The sequence below is a fragment of the Rhipicephalus sanguineus genome, chromosome 4 (genome assembly GCF_013339695.2).
Source record: "Rhipicephalus sanguineus isolate Rsan-2018 chromosome 4, BIME_Rsan_1.4, whole genome shotgun sequence".
Lineage (NCBI taxonomy): Eukaryota > Metazoa > Arthropoda > Arachnida > Ixodida > Ixodidae > Rhipicephalus > Rhipicephalus sanguineus.
The window spans coordinates 131,303,499-131,322,296 of NC_051179.1; the positions used below are offsets into that span (position 1 = coordinate 131,303,499).

The 18,798-nt window shown below is 49.2% G+C and overlaps 5 non-coding genes across 5 annotated transcripts; all 5 read right to left on the reverse strand.

The window, feature by feature from the left end:
- Window positions 1-2,666: 2,666 nt before the first annotated feature.
- Window positions 2,667-2,749, reverse strand: Trnas-uga (transfer RNA serine (anticodon UGA)). Its single transcript has one exon. It is a non-coding gene; the product is annotated as a tRNA-Ser (tRNA).
- A 66-nt stretch (window positions 2,750-2,815) lies between these two features.
- On the reverse strand, window positions 2,816-2,898 carry Trnap-ugg (transfer RNA proline (anticodon UGG)). Its single transcript has one exon. It is a non-coding gene; the product is annotated as a tRNA-Pro (tRNA).
- Window positions 2,899-2,963: 65 nt separating this feature from the next.
- Trnas-uga (transfer RNA serine (anticodon UGA)) lies at window positions 2,964-3,044 on the reverse strand. Its single transcript has one exon. It is a non-coding gene; the product is annotated as a tRNA-Ser (tRNA).
- A 66-nt stretch (window positions 3,045-3,110) lies between these two features.
- Trnas-uga (transfer RNA serine (anticodon UGA)) lies at window positions 3,111-3,192 on the reverse strand. The gene has a single exon. It is a non-coding gene; the product is annotated as a tRNA-Ser (tRNA).
- A 66-nt stretch (window positions 3,193-3,258) lies between these two features.
- Window positions 3,259-3,340, reverse strand: Trnas-uga (transfer RNA serine (anticodon UGA)). The gene has a single exon. It is a non-coding gene; the product is annotated as a tRNA-Ser (tRNA).
- Window positions 3,341-18,798: the final 15,458 nt, after the last annotated feature.

An 18,798-nucleotide genomic window follows, 5' to 3' on the forward strand; every position in this document is an offset into this window, starting at 1 on the left:
CTTTTCGAACTGCAAAAAGTGACTGATAATGCGCAAAAAAGGCCCGTTCGATGGTTTCATTGTCGCTCGCGAGAGTCCCGTTGCAATAGACCTTATCGATGTGGTTCCGGCGTCCTTGCGCTTTTTCGAGACCAAGCGCCCTTTTTGTGGGCGTCTCACCCGCGGCAAGATCATTTGCTCGAGCGCGAACCCAGGCGCCTCGATAACGCTCTCTGTCATGCAGTTCTAATTTTTCCTTGACACTGCGCACCTCGTCTTTACAAGTCCCAGGCTCCCGACTTTCTAGGGCTATCAGCTGCTGCAGTGTTTTCTTAAGACTTCTTTCTTTTATTTGCGCTTCGAATTTTAGCGTGCTCGATCTGTCTAGCGCTTTCATTTTCACCTTCTGCTTTAAACACTCCCATTTCTCTGCTACTGTTTCCGTTTTTTCCATAAGCACTTCATTAATGGTCTCGTGCACTGCTTCTAAAAATGGTTCATCTTTTAATAACAATGCGTTCAGTTTCCATAAATCCCAGCTGAAAGCCTTACGCTGTTTCTTCATGCCTATGCGACACACAACCAAACAGTGATCTGAAAACGACACTGGCTCAACCGAAAAATCGTGACACATAGGCAATATATCTAGGGATAGGTATATGCGGTCTAAACGCGCATGGCTATTGCCTTGAAATCGCGTGTAGATCACTTCGCGATTTGCTGCGACACATTCATACACGTCTTCCAAGTTATTTTCGTTTATTAATTTGCCTAGCACGTCACTGCTTTTGTCACGAACGCCAGTGCTATTGACTCTATCGCGAGCCCTTAAAACACAGTTAAAATCCCCTAACAAAACCACCCTCTTATCACACTTTGTCCACTGAAACAGGTTAGAAAAAAACTGAGCACGCTCTTCTACACTATTCGGTGCGTATACGCATATAACTCTGAATTCAGTGGCACCATAAACAAAGTCACAATAAACAATTCTGCCCGACTGGCATGAAAAAACACTTTGCACAAGAAGGCTTTGCTATTTTTTCACAAAAAGAACACAACCCGCGGACGTTCCTATCGCGTGGCTTACGACCGCGTAATATCGGTCAGTGAAACGGCGCACCATGCTCCCGGTCTCCTCCTCTCCGTCTACCTTGGTTTCCTGGACGGCTAGGACGTCTATGTCTTGGTCTGTGAGCAACCGCAAGAGCTGACTTTGCCTACGCCTAGCCGCCAACCCTCTGACGTTAAGCGTAGCTATGCTGAATGGCGGAGTCAATGCCATGGTGACTTATTCGCTAAAGGAGTAGGCCCGGAGCATGGTGCTTACCTTTCACGACCAGCCCTCGGCTAGCCGCCTCCAGGACCATCCTGCTTCCCGGCGCTGTTTTCTTTTGCCTTGTCCGCCAGTCTCCTGTCGGTAGGGACTTTCGGCTTAGGTTTGAGACTAAGCCGCCTCCCTTGCGGCGCCTTCGCAGGCGCCTCCTGGCTGTTGGTGGACGACGCCCCGTCCTGCTCTCCCGAGTCGTCGAGTGGACGCTTTAGCGTGGCGCTGGTCACGCACATCTCGTCCTCGCTGTCCGCCGCCGTCTCTCCCTGACCCTCCGTTGTGTCGGCTGTCCCCACTGGAACCACGTCCGTCTCGACCCGCTCAGGCTCGACCGCTGACGGGGCGCTGGCCGGTGTAGTCGAATGCTGAAGAGTCTCCGGAACCTCGGGTGTGACTGCCGGCGCCACCCCTCCAGTAGTCACAGGGACCACTGGGCTTCCGACCCCTTTGGCGGCGTCCTCTGCCTCGGCCGCGTCCATGACGTGCTCAGCCATCGCCTCGTTCTTCGCTGGCCCCATTGCACTGGTGTACGTTCGAACGCAATCGGCCTCGACGTGTCCGAAGCGTTTGCAGCGTGAGCAACGGGGGATCTTGCACTCTCGGCGGACGTGCCCTGTGCCTTGGCAGCGCAAGCATTGCATCGGCCGACCGGGCACAACCAGCAAGGCCAGTTCTCCATCGATCCTGATCTGGTGCGGAAGGTCTTCGACCTTGACGCCGCTTTTCAGCTTCAGGAAGGGCTGTTCTTGTGGTCGAACACTTGTCGGCCATGCCCGGGACACGCCACCGCTCACGGCTCACCTCCACGACCTTGCCGAAAGCCGACAGCGCCGTCCGTACTTCTTCGTCGCTCACCCCGTGAAGCAGCCAGTGAATTCGTAGCCGCACCTGCTGGTCCTGTGGGTCGACGACGACGCAGCGCCGCCCCTTCACCTGCAGCTCCTTCAAGGCGAGCAGGCGTTTCGTGGGAGCGGCATCATAGAATGTCACCGCCCACAAGTGGTTAACCTGGTACGCACCGAGGCTTACCACATCCGGCAGCAGGCCCGTTGGCGTCAATGCGTCCCTGAAATCTTCGACCTTGTATGGCCTCGCTCGTACATCACCGTGTAAAAACACGGTGTTGATAACAAGTCGTCCTTTTGGCAATTGCGGCAAAATAAACTGGTATTCGCTATCCCCGTTCCTGTTTCCGCGGCTAAGATTGGCCGCTGTCGCCGCTCCGCTGGAGCCCATGATCCTGCGATCCGTTCAGCACGGCTGCCGGAAGCAGAATGACTCGGCCACGTCTGCGACGGCGACCACTATCCTGTTTCGCTTCCACTTCGGTCGCTTATGTCGAGAGAAGCAAGAAAAACGCAGTCGGTAGGATTCGAACCTACGCGGGCAGAACCCAATTGGTTTTCAAGACCATCGCCTTAACCACTCGGCCACGACTGCGACGACGACCACTTATCCTGTTTCGCTGCCAATTCCGTCGCTTATGTCGAGAAGAGCAAGAAAAAACGCAGTCGGTAGGATTCGAACCTACGCGGGCAGAACCCAATGGTTTTCCAAGACCATCGCCTTAACCACTCGGCCACGTCTGCGACGGCGACCACTTATCCTGTTTCGCTTCCAGTTCGGTCGCTTATTCGAGAGAAGCAAGAAAAATCGCAGTCGGTAGGATTCGAACCTACGTGGCAGAACCCAATGGTTTTCAAGACAATCGCCTTAACCACTCGGCCACGACTGCGACGACGACCACTTATCCTGTTTCGCTGCCAATTCCGTCGCTTATGTCGAGAAGAGCAAGAAAAAACGCAGTCGGTAGGATTCGAACCTACGCGGGCAGAACCCAATGGTTTTCAAGACAATCGCCTTAACCACTCGGCCACGACTGCGACGACGACCACTTGTCCTGTTTCGCTGCCAATTCCGTCGCTTATGTCGAGAAGAGCAAGAAATAACGCAGTCGGTAGGATTCGAACCTACGCGGGCAGAACCCAATGGTTTTCAAGACCATTGCCTTAACCACTCGGCCGCGACTGCGACGACGACCGCTTTTCCCGTTTCGCTGCCAATTCCGTCGCTTATGTCGAGAAGAGCAAGTGTACGCCCAAATTTTGATGTTTTTGTTGATGCCAAAAACTGCAGTTTGTGTTTACAGTTCTCACAATAATTTGAACACAAAAATGAAACGTGAAGCATATATAAATTCCCTTCACTCAATGCTGAGTGTGCTTAAAGGGGTACTGACACAAAATTTCGCGGCCGAGATAGCCTGCTGGATCGATTCCCGTGTACGTGCGCGTACCATCTGCAAAATATCGACAGCGAATAAAGCTTGGAAGGTATTTTATATGAATTTTGAAGTTCGCGAGCGCGATCCAGCATTATAGGCCGCACCTGGTGCATTGACACCCTCGGAGGTGACCCGAGGTGACCCCCCTACTTCCCCTACGTAACCGTTGCAGCCGGTACAAGTTATGATGACGTCGTAGCCACCATTTATGTTTTGACGCGCTTCCCGATGAATCGCTCCTCGCCAGCGGGTCAAACCTGAAGTGATTCGTCACGTCGAAAATTCCTTCTATCCCCGCCGCAAGAAAATCATCGCCATCAGACGACGATGAGCCCGACGACGACAGACCGCGCGGAAATGCGTCACTGTTCTGTGTGCTCACGTGACCGAGCGTTTCACTCGCTAGGTGGTGATAGTTGCACCCGGCGGCTTGTCGTTTTTGGAGCTCTGTCAAACCGAAACTCAGGCTGTGTCGGTAATGAGGACCTTGTAATTAATTATCTGTCGCGCGGTGCAGCAAACGATGTGCCGTGTTATGACTAACAGGCCCCCAGCAACACATTGCAGCAAAAAAACGCGGGGCGAAAATTTTTGTGTCAGGACTCCTTTAACAACGGCAAAAGTGATTCTTAACAGCATAATGCATGTTTACATATGTGACAATCAGGGGCGTAGCCAGAAATATTTTTCGGGGGGGGGGGGGGGTTCAACCCTACTTTATGTATGTTTGTGCGTGCGTTTCTATGTGTGCGTGTATATATACGCAAGCAAAATTGAAAAATTTCGGGGGGTTTGAACCCCGCCCCCTCCCATGGCTACGCCCCTGGTGACAATAGCAATGCCATAAAAGTGAAAGCAGAGGATAAGTGGCCCTTTACACGTGTGTGTGACATCTTTTATTACAAAGTGCACATCGTACAAATAAAGTAACACTCAATTTCTTCGGCATGACTGTTCAACCATAAAGAAAAAACACGGACTGCAGAGAAGAAGACGCTTTCAACTAAACTTCTTGTGCGACTGAATCGGTTTATATATTGACGCAGAATAGGCTACGCATGCGTGTAGATGGTTCTACATTGATGCAATATAGATGACACATGCGTATACGTTGAATAAAACAACAGTTAAGAGTTGCAAGATTCCGCCGCCAAGAAGACGAAAGTTCTTTATTCATGACAGCCGGTAAAACTGGGTGATAAGTGCGTTAGTTTAGCTTCAGTGGCTCTCACCGACAAAAAAGCTTTTCTTGGAGGCAGCGCCTTTCAACACTTAACTGTCGTTTTATTCAATGTACATGCATGTGCCGTCTGTATTGCATCAATATATAGGCCTCGTGCGCTGCTGTATTCAAATCGGACATGCAACGCCCCTGCGGCTGCTGCTGGAAAAATGTCCCTGTTCCCTCCGCACAGCCATAGAGTAATATAAAAAAGGTTAAGAGAGGACACTCCCGTAGGCTCCTGCGGCTGATTTGGGTTCGCAGCGCACCAAACGGAAGTGGGGAATCCTAACAGCCCCCTCAGAGATGAGAAATCGCAAAAAGAAAATTAAAAATGCCGATCTCAGAGGCCATTATTTAGCTTAATGCAAAGCAATTCACGAGCATCATACACGAAACGTGAAGCACAAAGAAGCTTTCGGCGCTAAAACACAAAGTGCGTCAAATGTCAACTTAAAGCTGTAGAGACAAATACATTGCAAAGTAATGAAGGGAAAAAAGAACCTAATGAAGGCGTTCTTACCAAGCAGCCGCCAAGCAGAGTGACTTCGCGGCAGACAATCCCAGCGAATTCCACGGAGCAGATAGAGCCAATTTTATATGCGTCGCCGCGTCGTCTTGCCAGTCTTGCCATGGTCTTGCCGACAAACCTGACCATATATATATATGGTCATGACAGCTACCAATCGATGATTTCGAACGGTCCAATCGCAGACGATAAAGACGGATTAAGAGCCGCACTGCGAGCCAGCGGAAGCCACTGCCACAGCCACATAGTCTGACAAAGACAAGTAGATGTATCGTGAACCAGAAAAAGGTACTGCAGTAGATAACTAGTACGCGCGTTTTCATGGAAACAAGGAGTGACGTGCTGCCGTCTAACGGCTGGCGGGAAGTTGCGTAGCTCCGCCGCTTATAGGCTCGTGTGTCCACTCTTGTCATTTTCTGTTACTCTATGGCACAGCCGCGTTTGGCCGCAGCAGGTTGGCAATGGCCCTTAGCAGCGCATGCGTGTGTGCGCGGCGAAAAAAGTCGACTTCTATCTGCTCTTGCGAGTGCGCATGTCACAACAGCTAAATGAACACGGCCGGGAAACTGCCGAAGGTGCACTTTTATTGTTTTCAAATCATATGTCAGAACGTGAGAACGTATACGTCAGGACGGTCTAACCTCGTAAAACGAGGCATCGCCTGACCCCTTCTTTGAAAAGCATTAGCTCGCTGAGGTGATCGTCGGATGACAAGTAGTTTTCTACGCGAAGTACAAAGGCTGCAGCAAGCCTGCTTTCAATGTACATTTCTGACTTTATGGCTATTATCCACCATGAGACAGAACAGTAACGATGACAAGAACAATAGAAATCATGTCAGGTTGAAGAAGACTACAGGGAAAATAGGAACAAAGCTCGCAATAAACTTTCCACTGTTTGTCGCAGAGTGAACCAATAGTATTCTAATGCATTTACATGTGAAAAGAAACGTCACGCGAAGACAACGGGTGCCGTTGTCTATAAGGTGCCGTTTTCATGTGGGCGCTGTTACATTGGGTAAACAGGCCATTGTGCTAGTGATCGCCTGCGTGATCATACCTACTCGCTTAGGTGCTCAGATGCAAGGCGTATGGGCATATCATTGCAAAAAAAAAAGCGATTGCGAACCTTTGTCAGTAAATTCAGGATCACAGAGTCAGCCTACCCAGGCGTGCTTATTACACAAGGTTGACTTTTCACAGCACGGATAGACCAAGCAGCTCTAGCGCGTCACACGTATGGTCCACCCATGCAGCATGCACAAACCGGAATCAACCGAATTTGGTGTTGCTTGACGGTTTAGCCTTGTTCAGTGTTCGTAATACGATGATGCAAAGGCCTTTCGGCCATCTATATATTACAATAAATAATTTCTGGGCTTATGCGTGCCATATGGTTTTAAGAAGCCGTAGTGGAGGACTGCGGAATAATTTTGACCACCTGGGTGTTTTCGACGTGCACCTAAATACAGGTGGTGTTTTTTTTTTAGGCAATACAGATTTTTTCATAAAAATTCTATGGCATCTTCACACACGAACTCTAAGTCGAGGCGGAAATACTTTGCCGGCCTTAAAGTATATTGAAATTAATAATTAAGAAAAGTTCATAATTAACTTTTAAATTAATAACTTGAGGACAGTTGTTTATATGGAAAAGTTGTAGCACGTGAAGTTTTATGGCATACCCATTCTTTAAAAACCACGAAAAACATGTAATTTCATATATCATTATTCGAGATTGAAGGCAACCATGTTCTTCTTTTAAGTTGCTTCAGTATGCTATACGTTTATTTCTTTTACTTGTTCATTTTTAGCAGCGAAACTGTTCAGCCAATCGTTCCTTGTCAGTCGATCGCAGAAAACTGTCATCGTCTTAACGAGTATGTGCCACTGTGCGGCTACCTGAGAACGAGTACGCAGAGAGAGAAGGAATGAGAGAAACAAACAGAGAGACGGAAAGAAAGATATAAAGAAAGAGAAAGAGAAAAGTTCTGGCTGAAAAAAAATTCTTCACGAGGCTGGATTAGAACCCGCGTACCATCGATCCGAAGACACGCGCCCTAACCACTCGGCTATCCAGGCGCGCTAGTAGAGCGTGGAATAGCCATGTATACCATAGTGTGGCCAGTAAGGGGGTGGGAAAGGAAGTGAGAGTGAGAAGGAGAGATGTGATGGTGATGAGGACGGAAAGGAGAAGGGGAGGGAGTAAAGCTGAGCACAGAATGAAAGAGAAAAATAGAAAAGCAGAAAGAAAAGAAGAGACAGAGGAACGCCAATGAAAGAGAGAGAAAGAAGAGAGAGAGAAAAGATGGAAAGGAGGAGGAAGCAAGCATCGCGCGGTTGGTGACCAGATACCGCACCACCTGGCCAAGCCGCGCATACGCAGTAGCTAAGCCACGTTCACCGACGGATACATCGCGCGCAGCCTCCACTTTACCTACTCCCGAGGAGGAAGCCGCCCATCTCGAAGCTAGACGTACGTGTCGGTCGACGGGGAGTACGAGCGGCGACGGGTCCGTGCTTCGCTGTGCCAAGCTTTTCTGGACTTAGTGCAAACTGCCCGCATTTTTTTTTTATATTGGGCAACCACTTTTTTTTCGTCTTTTTTTTTCGCTGCGGAACTTAAAGAAATGGAGTAGACGAGGTGATATAAACCTCAACCTCTCCACAGCAACCATGTTAAAACAGAAGAGAAATTGAAGGCCCCGATCCAGGCGATATCGAAACTGAGCGCCCCGGGCGCGCAGGAAATGCCGCCTGTGTGTTACGTCAGACCGGAACTTCCCTTGACGAACGTTGAAAAAAGGCGCGTCGCAGTGCAATCTGGTCTGGAAAAAGGGCAAGTCTGGACTATATGCAAGTGGGCCGCTTATTCATTGCGTGTGATGTTTCGTGCTTATCCGATTCTTTCGCGCTGCTCCCAAGAGAACGGCAATTTCCGCTTGTTTTTTGTTTTTTTCACTGCACAGCGTAGAACTACGGGGCAGCCGCTGTGCAGGCGCTTCTTCTTGCAGGAAAGCAAGCGGAAGAGTCCTTTGTGCTTATTTAGAGCTTAAGAAAGAAACAAGTAAGTACTACATAACAAACGCAAAGGATAAGCGGCGCAGTTGTGTTTTGAGAAGACTTGCCGTTTTAAATGCGAAGCATTTCTTAGCGAACCTCTGGCACTTTGAGCGTTTCTATCTACGTATCTATCTATGTATCTATCTAGCCGCCTACGTCTGGGTGCTCTCATGATCGCCTCCTTAACTTGGTGTAGACCAAAATTGGCATGGGAGGGTAAGATGATTTGACGAATATGATTGCCGGGCCATGGCATGAATAACGTTAAAATCCTGCCGCGTACGTCGTCAAACCCTTTCCACTAGACACGTGTGGCACATACCCGTTTACCACGGGCCGCGGTGTACGGGTATGCGCCACAGGTGATTGACAGTTTATCTCTACCAAGGAACGGCGACAACAGACATTGGTAACTTAAATGCTAGAGCGTTAAGGAAAACCAACATCGGCAGCGTTGACTCAACAAATGGGAAGAATGAAAATTATGATCCCAGCAGGAATCGAACCCAAGCATTCTGCGTGGCAATCTGGTATTCTACCACAGAGCCACGCCAGGTCTATAAACTCGTTTGGAAAAACAGCCTACGCAGGCGTAATGTCGGTGCAACGTCAATTGTGGTTGTGGTGCTGGCTATCTAAGTTTACAAGAAAGCAATAAACACTACATGATACTCCTACGATGTGTACTCCTACGATACAGGCGTCATATCAGATTAACGTCTGTAGTTCCAGTGTTGGCTCCACATTTATAGCAGTCTAATAAACATTACGTTTGTATTCCTATGATTCAGCAAGCTATATTGAAGCATTGCTCGACCCCGAAGGAATATATTATTGAAAGTTACATATGATATTCACATCACCGCACCGTAAAATGCACTTCGTCCACCAGAGCGACGCAGTGTCCTCTTCATTTCTTACGAGGCTGCATGGGCGATGGCCTCATGCTGACCGAGGATGATGCCAGATTGATTGACAGCCGCTTTGTAGACTAGGCTACGTAGGCCACATACGCCCAGGTAGCCTACGAATACGACAAACACCAGCCACTGATGTTGGTCTGCGTAGCACTATCCAGGCCTACCAGCCTCGACGGCCTATACCTCACCAACGCGAAGGGTGGCTTTAGGTTCCGACTTGTCGCCGACTCTGCTGACAGACAATTTGTCGACGAAATGACCGAGGCATACACGAATTCCAACAGCTCTACTATACCACATACTTCACTACACGTAGACCACTCGTCATCACGATCACGACCGGATCCTATAACAAGTCATGACCAGCTGCTGGTGCTCACTGATCTCGGTGATAATGCCCTTGTTCAAGAACTGTCAAGAGCTTCTTGCACACATGCAGACGGGTTCGTGAAACGTGCATGCGTTCTCGGGACACTTATAAGCACTACATATCAGCTTACCGCTTCTGGTGTTGTTAATACCCACGTTGCCATTGGCAGCGTTACCCAACCGTAAACAACTGGTATATAACCAAAAAACGGCAGGAAGTGGAAGATGGAAGCTGCGATGAAAAAATCCGTAAACAGGGGGTGGGTGCTCGAGCCAACGTTTCGACAAGTGGACTTGTCTTCTTCAAGGCAGGAACTGAAAAGTTAGGGTGTAGTCCGTCCCGAGCAAGCATAATGTCAGGGTCCTGATGAATTTCCGCGTGATGGATGACATCAACGTTTTTGTGGGCGTGTTCAATGTCCAGAAGAAATTCGTTACCTTTACGTGATCCTCGTGCATGAGCTAGGAGTGTGCGTGATTGTGCAATGAGAGATCGGTGTTTGTTTGCGATCCTAGGCAGAATTGTTGTGAGGGTGAGTTTTGCGTCTGGTCCGTTGTTCTGCAAATCGTTTACCAGAGTCTTCAGGGCCTCCACAGTGACGTCGCCGTTGTTGTGTGTACAGTCGTTAGTGCCACAGTGAATGATGAAATGCGTTATGTTCTGTGGTGCAGCGGCGACAAAATCTTGAATGTCATGTGTCGTGGCTCCGCTTTTATATCTAATGTATGGTGCATGTTTCCCTTGTGGCAAGTGGTGGTGCATGTACTTCTACTGACTGTCTCCAATTAAAGCTATGTGCGCTAAGGAAAGTAGAGGACACTCACCATGTTTCGTCATCTTCCGTCAAAGGAAAACCAAAAAACGGCAGGAAGTGGAAGATGGAAGCTGCGATGAAAAAATCCGTAAACAGGGGGTGGGTGCTCGAGCCAACGTTTCGACAAGTGGACTTGTCTTCTTCAAGGCTGGAACTTCCAGCCTTGTCTTCTTCCAGCCTTGAAGAAGACAAGTCCACTTGTCGAAACGTTGGCTCGAGCACCCACCCCCTGTTTACGGATTTTTGCATGGTATATAACCAGTTGTTTACGGTCATATATAACACATATGCCGCATATATAACACATATGCGGCTCTTCAACATATATATGTGTGCGTATAAAATTTATACAAATCTTTAGCATCATTTTGTAACGTGTCGCTCAGTAAAAAAGTTACGCCACAGTCACCTACTCGCCGCATGCTTCGCATAACATCGACTCCCACGGTACGTGGGATCTGCCGAATTTTTTTTCTGACCAGATTCTGCTGCGATGTGCCTTTTTTCAAAGCTCGTAACGGGAAGTTCCGATCTGTCGTAACACAGAGGCGGCATTTCCTACGCACCCGGAGCGCCCAGTTTCGACATCGCCTCGATCGGGGCCTTGAACTTCTATAAATAATATCTCAAATTACGTGTGTTTTCAGGAATTTCAGAAAACTGGGTATGCCATAAATTGTCCCGTCCTATAACTTTTACGTATAAACATCTGCCGTCAAGTTCATAATTAAAAAGTTAATAAAAGAGTTTTTGTTCATCGTTTCAATACAACTTGAGGTGCGGCAATGTATTTCCGCCTCAGCGTAGAGTTTGTGCCCGAAGATGACAGGTGCCTTACTGTCATAGCCTTTTTACAACAAAATATGTATTGTCTGGAAACAAAAAACACTCTGTATAGGTTTGTACAGCAGAACGTACCGTCCCAAAATTTAAGTGCGCAGCGCTGGCCGTAGTACAACTTTTGTTACAGCATTGCTCTGCTCTACAGAGCACAAAATTATTTTTCACGGGTCATAATAAAGGTATCGTCAAAAAATACATAATTCGTTTTCTCGCGGATGAACTTGCTCTTGAAAAGTGCTGATAAATAAAAGATGAAGTTTTATACGTGCGATTTGCCTTGTTGTAGTTAAAAAATTGATCTCGCAATAATGGCAATACATTAGAATATAACTAAATTCCTCCTTTTGAGGCTAACGGTAAGCTAGGGAAGTGTTAAGCGAAATGAGATAGGTAATCGGTTCTAAAGACGTGCCGTCAATGGTGGAGAGGGGGAAAGGACACTTGATCAATTACACGGCCTCCAACGTTCACGTCACGTTCTTAGCAGCCTCTGTTCGCACCGCCCCCCCCCCCTTTCACTTTATGCGACATAGACTGACGCAAGCAGAGTGCCTTCTGTCAAGTCATCAAGGCCGCATTCGCCTCATTGGCAGGGGTATTTAACAGCTATACTGGAACGCTTGCGTCGTGTAGTGGTGTCAAAATATTATGCATTGGCGCGTGTTCCCATCCCACGAAGGACACCACGCATACAGGAGACTATTGGACAAAGTTCCCACTGACCTTGTCAAAACCTACTTTACGGACTTCAAACCTATGCTATTAATATTGTCTACACCTGTGACATAGAAATACAAAGTTAATGAAGTGGGTGCACGAATTCTTGATCAGTGTATACAACTAACGCTGTGCGTGCGTGCGTGCGTGCGTGCGCGTGGTGTGGGTGTGTGTGTGGTGTGTGTGTGCGTGGCGTGCGTGCGTGTGGTGTGTGTGTGTGTGTGTGTGTGTGTGTGTGTGTTTCATTATGCAACTACCATATTCTTCTGAGACGTCCAGAAATGAGTGAGCGTCCTTATATCAGCCACCAACCGACTTCGCTGTGGTGGGGTGTGCGAAGCTAAGCTGCAGTTATAGCACGCATGGCGCACATTTGCGTTACGAACGCGGAAGAACTACACCTGTGTAATCGGTGTCTTGAACAGTGACGTCATTCTGGTCGTCTGCTTGTGCTCATCGGTGCTTCGATTTCGGTTTCCCCACTGAATTTAGTTGAACTTCATTACGCTACAATAATCAGAGGCCGTTTTTTCTATATATCTCAAAGCTGCGATGGGTTCTTCGCATGAAGAACTTCAATTCTCCCATTTGACATAACCACCTAACACCACTAATTACGAAGTTAATTAATTTAACTTTCTTCATTACTGTCCCAAAATATGTCTTTAAACATCTTAAGACACCTGCCGCTACAGAAAAAAGCAATTGTGAAGGCAGCGAGCTAATATCGCATATTCCTGATTTTTTAGGACTGTCGGACACATTTCTTGAAACACCCTCTATTTTCATCGCAAAAAAACGTCTTCTAGGATGTGCCTTTCTTCAGTTTGGACTCTTTCGGTTGCTCGCCTTCGGGTGCAGCAGCGCATATGGTTGATTTTGTGCGTTGGTCAGATATAGCTGAATGTTTTCAACTCTCGTCCGTATTGAAAAAATTGGGGAGGGGCGAATCATGTAATAAAGGTTGTTTCAGCTCCGCTAACGTGAAACCTGTGGAGGGGCGAGGCATGCAGGGTGTGGCGGTGTTTCGTACAGCAAAATCACTGCTAATGGGTAATGAGAGACCGAAGAAGATTAGACCTCAGAGAACCGCAGTACGCTCTTAGTTAACGTGTACGCTACGACGAATCTTTATTCTTCAACTACACACAAGAGAAATTTCCAACTGGCACTACATTGCAGGTCAAGATCCCGTGCCTATATATACGGGGTGGCCGGTGAACGGTTGAGCAGCGCGAGCAGTCAGTTTTTTTTTTCAATCAAGAAAGTTGCTAGCAGACGCTGCCTGCGTCGGCGTTGTCTCTCGCGGGCGAGGGCGCGTTCTCGTTTCTTGCGAACTGGTAGTTCAGCGTTAATCGCAGGAAGAGCGTTTCCATAGTCAACGCGAACCATTCGCTCTCTCTCTCGCCACACGGCGAACGCTGAGGTGGTGGCGCCCTGTCTTGCGCTCAAGCAAATTGACCTTCCAAAGAGCAGACGACGATGCACGATGCACGCCGACAAGCCGCGACCCTTAGGTGCTTCGCCCCTAAAAAATCACAGTTTCACCGCAAGGGTGAAGCAATGAATGCAATAGCAACAAATTGTAATGTTATACGAAGTAAGGCTAGCAGCTAACTCTTTTGGATCCGACCTCGCGTAACACTACAAAAGGCTGGTGTAAAGCATGCGGCCGCTCCAGGGATAGAAACGGTTTTCGTGCAGTTTGTTCGCGTTGAGAGCATTTGCCGTAGAAGGGTATACGAGCCGTGGGCTGATGCCTGCCGAGGTAGCGTGCCCGCCAGCAATCGCGATCGCGCCCTTATGATCAAAGTTTACAGTTGCTGCTCGAGCGACACAGCCCTCTCCCCCCCGCCGGCGTCTTTTCATGTTCCTTTAAGACGGGTGGGGTTTTCTTCTCTGCTTGAGGAGCAATCCACGGCAGGCCTCGCACGCGGTTTGATGTTATCGCATGCGCCCTCCGTGCGACGGAGATGGGCCGGCTCGTTTCATCTCTGCTTCAACCGCGTTCGTCAACAGCGCCCGCGCGCTTTTAGTCGCGGGTAGAACATAGAATGCGCGGGGCGATATTATCGATTTAGACTTTATACGGAACATGATGGCGACGGCGACGACAAAGACCTATAGCAACAGCGCCGAGCGAGCGTGCTCGGGCTCGGAGTCCACGTTCGCATCGTGTAGTGTTTACTGTGCGGGCGCCGAGTGCGGCCTGTGAACTCGAGTTACAGCGGCCGGGTGTTGCAAACATAGCGGCCGGGCCGAAGCTACGTCAGTCGCCCCGTCGCTGCTGCCTCGTTCGCCTCGCAACGCTTTTGCTTAAATATATGAGTTCTTATTGTAGACGTGCCTTTGTTTCTCTTTACTTGTGAATACGCAATATCATCACGCAACAACGCCCGGACGTCTACCAATTGGTGACCACGGACTATCGAAATTTTTACAATCATTTTCCTGGCTGCGACAACGATGGAAACCACCGGCGACTCCAGACAAGCATCCCCCGACCCTGCAGCGACGCAAGCAGTATCCGCTGCTTCTTTTCGGCTTCCGCAATTCTGGCCTGCTGATCCGTCTCTCTGGCTGGTGCAAGTAAACAGCCAGTTTGTCACGGCCCGGGTAACGGCTCAGACATCAAAATTGCACCACGTGGTGTCTGCGCTTCCACCGGAGATCGCCAGCGAAATCAGAGACCTCATTCTCGCCCCACCGGAGACGAAACCCTACGAGGAGCTGTCGGCCGAGCTTCTGAAGCGCACTTCGTCTTCAGAGAGGCAGCGTCTCCAACAGCTGCTTTCTGCTGAAGAACTGGGCGACCGTAAGCCTTCACAGCTTTTGCGCCGTCTTCAGCAGCTTCTTGGTGACAAGGCCACCTCGTTCTATCAGGACCTGCTACGAGAGCTCTTCCTGCAGCGCCTGCCTTCCACCGTCCGCAAGGCGCTCGCCGCTGCAGCGGACTTGTCGCTGGAAAAGCTCGCGCAGCTTCCCGACTCCGTGATTGAATTCGACTCCCCAACTGTCAGCGATCGCGGCCACTTCCACAAGTGAGGCATCTCGCCCTTCGCCACCAGACCTGCAAGCCCTACGCGACGACTTTCGCAGCCAGATCGAACAGCTATCCGCTCAGATAGCTACCCTGTCTGCGCGCTCTCGATCCTCGTCACGCCGCCGCTCCTCTTCCCGCCGGCGCTCCTCATCACAGTCTCCGCATCCCGGGGAGTGTTGGTATCACCGGACTTTCGGTGCAGCCGCCCGAAAGTGCTCATCTCGCTTAGAGGTGTGCACGGGCTCCGGGTAGCCTGAAATCCCGAGCCCGACCCGGCCCGCGGGCCGGGCTCGGGCGGGCCGACGTATTTTCACCTAGGGCCCGGGCCGGGCTCGGACTACTTCGAGTTTTATCGGGCCGGGCTCGGGCCCGGCGCAAAGCCCGACTCAAGCCCGAAATATAGAGAAGGAGCGGGAATTGTTTTCCAGCATGCATACAGCGCCTTTTCCGCGACCGCCCTTTACCGCTTTTCCTTTCCATTCGCTACTTTAAACAAAAGGGGAGCAGGTAAAGCACTGCCTCTGTTGCACTCCGACAAACAGAGAAGTAACACCACCTGTGCTAGTAACGGCACCACGCGACTGTTCCGTGTTAGATTTAAGGCCAAATCTCATATGAGAGAAAATGCACGCGACAGCGACGAGCGACCCGACGTAGATCGCCTTCGTGCATGCTGATGCTTACATGGGCATACCCCATACACGTGACGGCTTTGGCGAGTGAAATCCATTGTTGCTGGCATGAGGCCGTCTACTTGTATAGCAAAAGTGCCGCGAACAGTCTCTATTAGGGACTGTTCGTCGTGGGTCTTTGATATGCTCAATAAAATGCCAAATTACCGGAAAACGAAGTTTTGTTTTCGCAGCGAGCCTTCGAAAAGCCGGGCCGGGCCGGGCCCGGGATTGTGTTTTCGTACGTCGGGCCGGGCCGGGCGGGCTCGCAGACCTTTGCCGTCGGGCTCGGGCGGGCCTTCGACAAAGTCAGCGGGCCCGGGCCGGGCTCGGGCTCGGAAATACGGCCCGTGCACAGCTCTAATCTCTCTGCACTTTCTCGGGAAACGCTCCGACTCGCCACTAGAAGCGGCGAGTGGTGGTGGTCCAGCAAGCAGCCGCTTGTTCTCCGTTTTGGACAAGGCCTCTGGGCTCCATTTCCTCGTGGACACGGGAGCCGAAGTTAGCGTTGTTCCACCCTCAGCCGCATTTCCGAAGAATCGCCGATCTGCACTTACGCTGCAAGCCGCCAACAAGACCACCATCATGACTTACGGTGAGCGCGCGCTCACGCTGAACATTGGACTCCGTCGCGTTTTCCGTTGGGTATTCCTCGTAGTGGACGTGTCTTGCCCAATTCTCGGAGCGGACTTCCTTCGTCATTTCGACCTGCTCGCGTGGACATCTCCCGCAAGCGCCTTGTCGATGCTAATACACACCTAACGGTGCAAGGTATAGCGTTACCAACCGACATTACCGCAGTTATCAACAAGCCACCTTCGTCAGTGTACGAACAGTTACTCGACGACTTTCCAAGCTTGCTTCGCCCTTCCAATTTTCGGCGCCTTGTCAAGCACGATGTTACCCACCACATTATTATCTCAGGGCCACCTGTCCATGGTCGTTCACGACGCCTCGCACCAGATCGACTCAAGGTTGCCCGAGCTGAATTGAATCACATGCTCGAGCTTGGCATTGTGCAACCGTCATCAAGTCCTTGGGCTTCTCCGCTGCACATGGTGCCCAAGAAGTCCCCAGGTGACTGGCGACCCTGCGGCGACTGCGGCGCTTTGAACAACGCCCACCGTTCCTGATCGCTACCCACTGCCTGACATCGCGGACTTCACAGCACCACTGCATGGAGCAACCATCTTTTCGAAGATTGACCTGGTCAAGGCGTATCATCAGATACCTGTCGAACCCTCGGACATTCCCAAGACTGTTGTCATAACACCTTTCGGCCTTTTTGAATATTTGCGGATGCCCTTCGTGCTCCGTAACGCCGCTCAAAAATTCCAGCGGTTTGTAGACACAGTACCCGAAGCCTGCCGTTCTGCTTTGCGTACATCGATGATTCTCCTCATCTTTAGCCACAACGCAGACGAACACCTTTCCCATCTTTGACAGCTCTTCGAACGCCTTGCCGAGTACGGCCTCATCGTCAACAAAACCAAGTGTACGTTCGGCGTGCCTGAACTTGACATTCTCGGACACCACGTTGATTGTCATGGAATGCGGCCACACCCTTCCAAAGTGTAAGTTGTTCGAGACTTCCCAAAGCCAACTTCTTTGCGTGAACTGCGCGAGTTCCTGGACTGATAAATTTCTAACGGCGTTCATTCCTCGCTGTGCTGACCTGATTAGACCCCTTGCCACCTGCTTCAGGGTAAGAAGAAGAAGTGTACTCCCATTACATGGTCTGATAATGCATCAAGCTCACAAGTGACATTTAGTGAGATAATCTACCCAAACGCACTCAAACACACAACAGTAATAGAATATGACGACATATTTCCAAAAAATGCTAAGTTATTGTCCATTAGATATTTAAATGGGTTGTTGGAAGACCACCTTAAAAACATACGGATAAATTCAGTAATAGCCACAGATGCTTCTGTTACTGATGGGAAGGCAGGGGTGGGAATTTATTCATCAGCACTAAATTGGTCATTTTTCCCTTCGTTTGCCCGACTTCACAACAATATTCCAGGCAGAATTAATCGCAATTATTCTTGCTTTGCGGAAACTCCCAGCACATATCTCTTCAGCAGTTATATTAACGGATTCCTTGTCTGTGTGTACGGCATTAACAGTGCCACAGCCGTCGAGCTGCCTAACAAACTTTACTCATATATGCCCAATCACGTACGGCACGTCCGGTTGGGTTGGGTACCAGGCCACACTGGACTGATATTAAATGAAGCGGCGGACAGTCTGGCGGCAGCATCCCTTAAAGGACCGGTCATAAATGTTCTGAGGCCGTCTTCTAATAACACGATCGCACGATTCCGAAATTTTTGTCTGCAAGAGGAACGTAAGTCTTCTGTCCTAAACAATACATATTTTCAGCACCTTAGGTTTTCGTGGAATAGCACATCGTGTAGTACAAGGCAATTGGAAGTAACGTTAACTAGACTGCGATGCAGAATACCGGTCACTAAATTTTTACCTACACAGGCCTCGTTTCGTTCCTTCCCCTAACTGTAATTATTGTAATCAAGCAGAAACAATAGAGCACTACTTCACAGAATGTCGAAGATACCAAAACATAAGGCAAAGATTTCTAAAACCTCCTTTTCAAAAACTTGGCCTTGAGCTTTCCACATCGGCGTTACTCTCCCTGGGGGCGTCGGCACTAGGGAAATGCAACAGGGGCATATATGATGCCATATTCATTTATATTAAAGAAACAAAGAGACTGCCATGTTAATATTATAAGTAGAAATATATAATTTCATTCCCTTACTTAAATTTCTGTAATTGCTTATTTATTTAATTCTATAATTTAACAATCCTCTAATTAACATTTCATTAAAAAACAGGAAAAAGATCAAAATTGCCCGAACATTTTTTTTTCTTTACTATAAATTATCTTTTTCGCATATTCATTTTATTTTATTTTTTCACAAAGTCTACTGCAGCACGCTTCGTGGCCGATCCCCGTAGTGGATTGAGCTATTCCCCTAAGGAACCAA